Here is a 9,881-nt window from a genome sequence, read left to right on the forward strand (position 1 = left end):
CCTCTCTCCCTGATTAGTCTTGCTATCTCCCTCATTTCACCTAGCCCACATTATGTAGCTGTTACATTTTTAGGAAAAAAAAGGAATGAGAGATACATATTCATTGCTTATGATAGGTCACAGGACAAGACTACAGAAGAGCCAACCAACAGGACTAACGCTTGGGGGGTGCAGAACTTCAAAATGCGGAACATGTGCGGAATCTTGGTGTTGTCCTGGATAGTGGCTTGACACTTAAACAACAGGTATCAGCCACAATTAAATCTTCATTCTATCATCTAAGGAATATAGCCAGAATCAAGCACTTAATTCCATCAGAAGATCTGCCTAAATTCATACCTGCATTTGTATCATCGGGCCTTGGCTACTGCAATGCCCTCTACCTCGGTCTCCCAGCAAAAGAATTGCACTGCTTGCAGATGGTACAAAATACAGCTGCCAGGCTATTAACCAATCAGACCTGTACCAGCCACATATCACCCATTCTGTACTCCCTTCACTGGCTGCCTATAAGATGGTGAATAATTTTCAAGATTGGCTTACTGACTTTTAAAGCTCTACATACCCAGGGCACAAGGTACCTGCAGCAGCTTCTGATCCCTTATTGTCCCACTCGATTACTCGATCAGTTGATGAAGGACTACTAACAGTACCCAGAATTTCCCTGAATTCATCTGGGGGTCGAGCTTTCAGCGCTGTGGCTCCAACTCTATGGAACTCACTTCCCCGCTCAGTTCAAGAAGCTTCCACTCTGGAAACATTCAAAAATAGACTCAAGACTTTCCTGTTCCCCCAAGCATTTCACTTATGTCCCTTGTGAAGTTGTTAAGTTTGTTTTATAAGTCATGCTGTAAAAGGCTAATGCAAGCACTTTGAGTCCTATTAGGAGAAAAGTGCTATATAAAGAACATTATTATTGAATCATCAGCACCATTCCCAGCATTGGTAATAAAACACAATAAGTGATCCAGGCCCTCTGGAGCCCTAATCCGTCTCTGGAGCTAAGGGCTCACGTGCTGTGGGAGACGGATTTGATACCCATACGTGCATGCAGATGGTGGTGGTGTGGGGGAGACGGAGCGGAGCCAAATTAATGCCGTGTTAAAGCAAACAATATATTTTTATTGTATTTCAAATTGTTCAGTGTGTATGAACTATATTGTTAATTTTGTAGCTCCATGGAGTTCAAGGGAAATCATTAGCAATATTTTTGACTGAGCATATTGCATAGTGTGTACCATAGGCATGCGCAGCACATTTTATTAGGTGGTGCACTGTCAAAACAGTGTGTCTAGCACCACCTGTTGGGCATGTGTAACACCGTCAATCAGGCGTGCACTCGCTACAATATAAAACGTCTCTCAGCCACACCATAATTCTCCTGCCTATTTCAGGTTTCATCTTCTAATTACTCTGTGTAACAGTACATGCAAATACAGTCATAAACATATATGGATGATGCAGGTATGTGGTGATATGACAATGGTGTAATACAATTAATAATGCAAAACACACATAATTGACTGATGGGAGCTTATTTTAATGGAAAACAGTTCTAAAAAGTGAAAATCTTTGGTAAAAGTTATTGCTGGTATTGCTAGCAGCAATAAGGGTGGTGGGGGGACACAGCATTAGGGGGTGCCTGTGCACCCGTAACACTCAATGTGCGCACACCTATGGTGTGTACCCAGCCTTAGTCTTAAGCCAACTCCCAGGCACAATACAGTATGTCACTTTGTTTTACTGTTGCAAACACATTAAAACAAAATGGAATTAAATATCCATCCATTCCAGATTACACTAAAAACGACCTATGCCTTTAAATACAGATCCGAGCAGGTCTATAAAAATATACTGGTAGGCTAATTGGCTCCCAACAAAATTAACCTTAGAATCTCTGTACATGCATGTACATGTGGTAGGGAATATAGATTGTAGACTCCAATGGGGCAGGGACTGATGTGAAGGTTCAAATATTCTCTGTAATGCGCTGCGGAATATGTGTGCGCTTATAAAGAAACTGTTAATAAATAAATAAATTCCAAATAAGTTTTTATACTATTCCTATTTATTACAAATTAATTCACTATGAACCCTTCTTTATTTTTATATATATATATATATATATATATATATATATATATATATATAATATATACATTTTTTGTTTCATTGGATGATCAAACATGAACATATTATGTAGAGCAGAGACCCATGGGTGAACACTCTGCAAGTATACACTAACTGAAAGTGTTTTTGCCTGTTTTTGTTGCTGTTTAATTCCAAAAACAAATTCCGACCATTTATAATATTGCATACATTACATATTACCTACAGAGTAACAAAGCATACTGTATTTTAAGTAGGGAAACAAATATATAGATGGCAATTTAAATTATAGATAGCAATTGTAGCATTACAGCTGAACTTGTATTAATAAATAGTATATATATATATATATATATATATTATACATTTGCTATAGTAATTTAGATCCCATTTTAAGGCTTTAATGTGCTATTCAAGGTAAATATAGAGATCATAAACCATTTGCAGCAAAACAAGCTCCTTTCTCACTCACACGGACACGTTTCAATACAAGTTGCAAACACATTTCTCTTAAGTAAAGAGTGCAAATTATTATTTTAAGACATCACCATATAGCCATCTGATACATGCTGTTCTCTGCTTCAGTCAAGTGGGAGTTTAATGTTTAGAAGTCAAGGTCTTTATTTTATTCAGTGTGTTTAGTGACTCATACTGTATATTATAACAATATTAATTTACAGATGGAGACTTCTTCAACTAGCCTTCTCTGGATTGCCATGGCTCACCGGGGCCTATAGTTCTCAACTGCAATAAAATACATAGAACAATACGGTAGGGTATTAGTATAGGATTAAGTCCAACAGCTCGTTATCCTATTAAAGGACTAGATGAGGGTGGCTCTATCTTTATGTTCACTTGAGATATCAGTTTATGTGACTGAATATGGAGATTTGATATGAGCTTAAGCTGACCTAAGTGCTACAGAGAGTATACTGTACTTTAAGTTAATAGTCTGACATAAAATACTAAATTTATTCAACCGCTGGAGTACCAGAGGTGGATTAAGCGCTTATATATTAATCACAATTTAAAAAAAAAAATATATACCTATATCTCATACGATAAACTTGTATGTTTATATAAGTATATACAAAATAGCTGCAGTTCTCTATTTTGTACTGATGCCTGTACAAAAATTGTGTCTGATCGGGAGACGGGTTTAATCCCTGGCCCCGAATCTACACAAAAAGATAATGTTTGTCTGAAGACAAGGAAAGACTGCGCTAATAAATATACATTTTCTTGTTGCACCATGAATTAATTCACATACTCAAGAAATGGAGACTGTTTGTATATATATATATATATATATATCGCAACAAATGATCCGGTACTCCACTCAATTCCAGTTTAAGGGGGGTGCCTTGGCTGGTCAAATACACGCTGGTTGTAGAGATAAAGATCCCTCTGCCCGGCACTCACATACATCAAAGAAAGGCGACCTCACACAGGTCTAAACGGCAAAACTAGCCGTTTAGACCTGTGTGAGGTCGCCTTTCTTTGATGTATGTGAGTGCCGGGCAGAGGGATCTTTATCTCTACAACCAGCGTATATATATATATATATATATATATATATATATATATATATAAACAATCCAGGGTCCGGCACTCCCAATGACCATACAAAGCCCTTAGCGACGGGTCCCGGTGCCTTCACTTGTAAACAAATGCAATAACTTTCTGGTGTGCGGCACTCGGAAATAAAGTAATGAACGCAGGGTATCAGCAACGTTTCAGTTTAATTAAAAACTGTTTTCAAGCCACTTGAAAACAGTTTTTAATTAAACTGAAACGTTGCTGATACCCTGCATTCATTACTTTATTTCCGAGTGCCGCACACCAGAAAGTAATTATATATATATATATATATATATATATATATATATATATATAAATATATATATATATGTATTAAATACTATACATTGTATTACTGTTTAAAAAATGAAAAAAAAAAAAAAAAAAAAAAAAAGAGGCAGCAACCTACAGCAATTAATTAAAATATATTACATTCATATGCAGCTCAAGAATATAAAAAATATAATGAACTTTTTTAAACAGCAAAGTTACTTCCAGGGCCGGTGCTAGGGTGTCCGGCGCCCTCCTGCAAACCATAAAATTTGCACCCTTTCACATTGCCATTGCAACAAGCTGCAGCCCGATTGTGGGAGCCTATGCAATATGCGATCCTATGGAGGATCTCGGGTGCATGTACATGTATGCATACACCATCTCAGTGCTGTGTCCGCAAAATGTTGCAGGCACTAAAGGTGTCCATACATGCTGCGAGAATCGCATACGTTATGGGCTAGATCGCATCACACGGCATGCATGCAATGTGTGTGCAATGCGATCCGAAAGCAGTACAAAAAGTATGTGCAGCACATACTTTTTGTACTGTGCGATGCGATGCCCGACTGCAGTGCACACCGCATCGCACAAAGCAATTGCAGCGTGTATGACCACCCCTCTCGTGACTGAGGGGGAAAGGAGGGGAGAGATGGAAGAAGAGGCGATGAGATAGAGGGGGTGGAGTGTTGAGGACTGGCAGTGGCACAGGCACAGCACACTGAGAAGAGGGAAGGAAGGGGAGTCGGCGCTGCTGCCTGTTCGTCATTTGATTGACAGCTGACAGGCGCAGGGAGCAATGGGTAGGGGGTGGATCCGGACATGATATGTCATCCAACCATTCACAGACAGCGTTACATGCCTCAGCGCAAGTGTCCGTGTCCAAACTGCCACCTGCTGTCAGACAGGCACTGCAGGCGGCGTGCAGGCTGTGTGCACTCGCAGTGCAGGGAGCAGCTCTTTATACTGCCGCCCGCCCGCTGTCAGACAGGCACTGTGGGCAGCGTGCAGGAGGCAGTGACAGTGAGGTCTGAGGCAGCTTTAGCAGAGCAGGGAGGGAGACAGCGCCTTTTCAGCATGGCGCCTCCCTGCTTTGCAGGAGCTGCTGAGTGGGTAGCGCCGGCCCTGGTTACTTCTAATCTCAGTCCAGGATGTTGGATCTAATAACGGGAATATGCCACACAGTTAACTGCTCCTCATGTGGATGATGTAATTGCCGGCTTGTACCCACAGTGATGTAGGGCTATGGCACTCACAGTGGGGAATCTATATAAATTATAAGTGTCTCACCAGAGGACAATCCGTTTAACACTGAGTGTTGTGTATGTTGGTGTGCAAATAGCACTTCTCTCACCCATGCTGGTCCTTTAAAGGTGATCGTAACTGATGATGGTCAATGGAGTGTCCCGCTGAGAGGAGATTACCGGGGCGGACCGTAGTTGTTTGATGCGGCTAGCGTTGCTCTCACTCTTGCTGCCAGTAACTGGTGGCCAAACTCTATGGCTGCGTGTCTCTCACACACGTATGCCGTATCTCCTCGTCCTCCCAGCGTTCTCCAAAAGAAAAGACTGCAGGCTGAGTCTGGAGCAGCTCAGGATAACGGGGAGCCATATAGGATAACTGGTTGTAGTCTGTAGGCAGTAGTCCAACAATCTCGGGCTGATGTAAATGAGGAACCAAATGGCTGGGTGTAGCCTCACAAAGGGCTTTTGTGAGAGGGCGAAACACGTTAGAGGCTACACCCAGCCCACACGTTAGAGGCCACACCTTGAAAGACGCCCAGTTTGTACAGGTCAGCGAAGAACGGTGGGCATTAATGCACACTCCTGTGCAAGCAGATGAGCGACAGAGTGGATGGCTTTCCATAAAATTGTTAAAACGGGCAAAAAATGCTCACTGTATATGCACTGAGCGTTTTTCAGCCCAGCGATTTTCCCCATCATGGTTGGCCACACACGCTGGGCAAAATCGCCCAGTGTGTATGCACCTTAAGGAGAAAGGTAAAGAAACAAAAATAACAAAATACAGAGAAAAAATTATTTACTATATCAAGGGACAGTTCTTTTGATATTCAAATTTGTTTGTGTAAAGTTATTTGTAATGTTACATTTTTGCATTATTGATAAAAACTTGTTTTTGTATATCTTATCTTACTGTGTTCCATGGCAATAAATGTGAAATAAATAATCTGTCAAATGGTGCATGCACGGATCCCGACTAAAAAAAAAATGGAACCATTAATTTTGGGTTAAGGAAGTTTTGTCAGCTACTTAATTTTTTGGCTGTAATTAGCACTCATGACATGATACAACAAGCACACTTATTTCCTTACAATGAATTTACCCAGACTTGCAGCCAGAGAAAGACCATATGGAGTTTTAATAACAAAGCTTAATGTGTTTCTACAGTGCTTGTTTCTGCCTGTCTTGGGAGTGTATACAAATGGATGAAAGTTTATTGTTCTTTTGGTGTTTAATTTAAAACATATTTGTCACAAAAATCTACACTACTTAAATATATTATTAATTGAAAGAATATTAATTGGCTGCTTAATTAGCAAAATGATGTCAGGGGTAAACTAAAGCACTAAGAGGCCCATTTATCAAAATCTAAATAAAAATATGGTTGTTACCTGAATATTTTACACACATTCAAAATGCGATTTACATTTTTCATAAAGGTATTCCAATCTGGGGCAAAAGCAGAATTTCTGTACTCGAACTAGAAAATATTTTATTTTAGAGCAATTGTCACCAGCCCATGTAGGATTTATAATTAACATGTAACAGGGGCGTAGGGAGGGCGGAGTCGGCGGAGCACGAGCTCCGGGCGCCGAGACATCAAAAGGCGCCAAAGCCCGCTCCCCCACTCACTTGCCCGCCCTCTCTTTGCTCTGCGGGGGGGGGGGGGGTAGCTGGCATCATGCTCTGATCTGTGAAAGCCGGAGGCAGACTGTGGCTCCTCTCTGGCTTCTCTTACTATGTTGCCGCTCTGCTCCAGCCTCCCCCTCCTGGCAGCTCCGTCCCACACTCACAGATGTGTATTGGGCATTACAGCTTGTTATATAGTACGTAATGGGCATCAGGTGTGGCCTTATGTGTAATTGGCATTAGGGCATGTGACTTTATGTGTAATAGGTATTACAAAGTTTGCTAAAATGTGCAATGGGCATTACGGTGTGTAGTATAATGTTAGGCCGTGCCCCCTTTTGCCGCAGAAGAGCCCCGCCTACTACAAATCAGGGGTAGGGGTGGCGAAACATTCCCTTGCTCCGGGCACCATGGCACCTAGCTACACCACTGGTAAACAGTTATAGTCGGCCCCCAAACAAATTGCAATTTATAAGAGAAAAATACATTGTTTCCCACAAAGTGCTTTATATGTAATACAGTATTTCAGACATGGTGAACTCATCATGGTAAGCTGCCAGATCCTCTCTATGGTGAAATTTACACACACACCGCAGACTTGCCTATGCAGGAGACACTACAACTCCTTACACTAGCATGTGTGTGTGTGGGGATCCAGCACAGTGCTCCCTGTGATGCGTTGTCTTGATTGTGCTCATGGAATGCCACATTGATGCCCACAATGCTGCATCACTGCCTCCACAGTTTCAGGGCTTGCACATGTGGGCTACCATGTGCGCGCATTTGCTGATTAGATTGGGATGCGGTCAATTTCCCAGCAGTCAAAATCCAGATGCCGGAATCCCGACCGCCGAAATCCTGAAACTTTCTCTCCTCTCAGCGACACCCATAGAGGGAGAATAAATTAGCGTGCCGAGCGTAGCGAGGCACCAGGCCGGCTGCGTGGCAAGCGCAGAGAGCCCGCAAGGGAGGGGGGGCAATCCACGTCCCCCCCTTGTCGGGAGTTCGTCGATTGGGAGTCCGGCATTAGGATTTTGACCGCCGGGATTCCGACCGCCGGGATTCCATACCGAATCCATTAGATTAGTTACCTAATAGTGATTTTTGCTAATCAGCGAATCTTACAGAATTAGCTCCTATATAAGCTGACATAGAGATGTGTTCATCAGGATGTTCAGCTAACTAATTGACAAGGGGGGTTCTGCACTACAGACAAGGGCCTTATTCTGGTCAGGGCCGGTGCTAGGGTGTCCGGTGCCCTCCTGCATACCATACATTTTGCGCCCTTTCACATTGCCATTGCAACAAGCTGCAGCCCGATTGTGGGAGTGTATGCAAAATGCGATCCTATGGAGGATCTCGGGTGCATGTACATGTATGCATACACCATCTCAGTGCTGTGTCCGCAAAATGTTGCAGGCACTAAAGGTGCCCATACACACTGCGAGAATCGCATGTGACTGAGGGGGAAAGGAGGGGAGAGAAGGAGGAGATGGAAGAGGGGAGGAGATAGAGGGGGCGGAGTGTTGAGAACTGGCAGTGGCACTGGTACAGCACACTGAGAAGAGGGAACGAAGGGGAGGCGGCGCTGCAGCCTGTTCGTCATTTGAATGACAGCTAACAGGCGCAGGGAGCAATGGGTATGGGGTGGATCCAGACATGACATGTCATCTAGGCATTCACAGACAGCGCTACATGCCTCAGCGCAAGTGTCCGTAAGGAAGAGGGGGCAGGTCGCAGGAGGAGGACAGTGTGTGCGCGGTGCAGGGAGCTGCTCAACCTCTCCATACTGCGGCCCGCTGTCAGACAGGTGCTGCGGGCGGCTTGCAGGAGGCAGTGACAGTGAGGGCTGAGGCAGCTTTAGCTGAGCAGGGAGGGAGACAGCGCCTTTTCAGCATGGGAGCTGCTGAGTGGGTAGCGCCGGCCCTGATTCTGGTTTACTCGCAAAGGCAAATTTTCCCTGCACAGAAACAAAATAACTCACCCAAATCTAACTCTCTCTGTACATGTTACATCTGCCCCCCCCCCCCCCCCCTGCAGTGCACATGGTTTTGTCCATTGGAGAAGGAATTTGCCTTTGCGAGTGAACCAGAAGAGAGCACAGACAGTTAAAGTTGCAAATTTCTTGGGGTGTGAAAAGTGTAGCCAGAGAAAGATGGAAAACTCAGATATATAAATGTGAAGATGGTTTTTACCTATGAAGAAAGGACTGCATTCTTGTGATAACATCCTTGAAATACATCCTTAACAAATGCAGGCCAAGGCCCTGACCTTGTTGAAACAGATAGTTATTTATGTTTTATCATGTCCTTGTAACAAACAATATGTTAGTTGGACAATAAGAAAATTCAATTTGATATTTCTCTAACGCCATCTATGAAATACATGCTGCCAATCCTAAATTGTTTAGGGCCGTTGTGGTTAAAGATGTAGCATAACACAATGGGCAGTATTCAATTATGCTGATTTGCCATGTTCTATGGCCAATGTGTGCTAGGGCCAATGTAGGGCCAATGTGTGCTCGGGGAATCTTTTTACTGAAAAAGTGATTCGCCCTATTCAAGGTGCACTATTAACCAACGGCGAACAGTGAATGACAGACAATTCGCCATCTGATAGTCGCCGCAATTTGCTGTGGTTTTTCAATGGGTTTTTCACTGTCATTCGCCATGATTCGCTGTGAGTGTATTCAATGATCAGATGGCAACTTAATTTCAAGGTTATGTTTGCCGTGCTTCACCATGTAGCAATCGCCATCTTTTATGGTGAACTAGAATGTGAACTTTTAAAATAAAGTTTTTGTTTTTTTAATTATGTGAAGGGGCATGCTATTTTTATTAATGTGCTTACATCACATAAATATAAATTGAATAAAATTTTTTTTTTACACATAAGCCAGCAGGGGGCGGGGAGTCACTCATTACATGTCCCCAGCAGCCCTCCCCCCCCCCCCCCCCCCCCCCCCCCCCACACACACACATTCCGGCACAGGCAGGGAGACTTCCATCTCTCTGCCTGCCGCATTCCTCCAGCTCCCAGTGGTTAAAAATT

The sequence above is a fragment of the Crinia signifera genome, chromosome 3 (assembly GCF_055691185.1).
Source record: "Crinia signifera chromosome 3, ASM5569118v1, whole genome shotgun sequence".
In the NCBI taxonomy this organism is placed as follows: domain Eukaryota; kingdom Metazoa; phylum Chordata; class Amphibia; order Anura; family Myobatrachidae; genus Crinia; species Crinia signifera.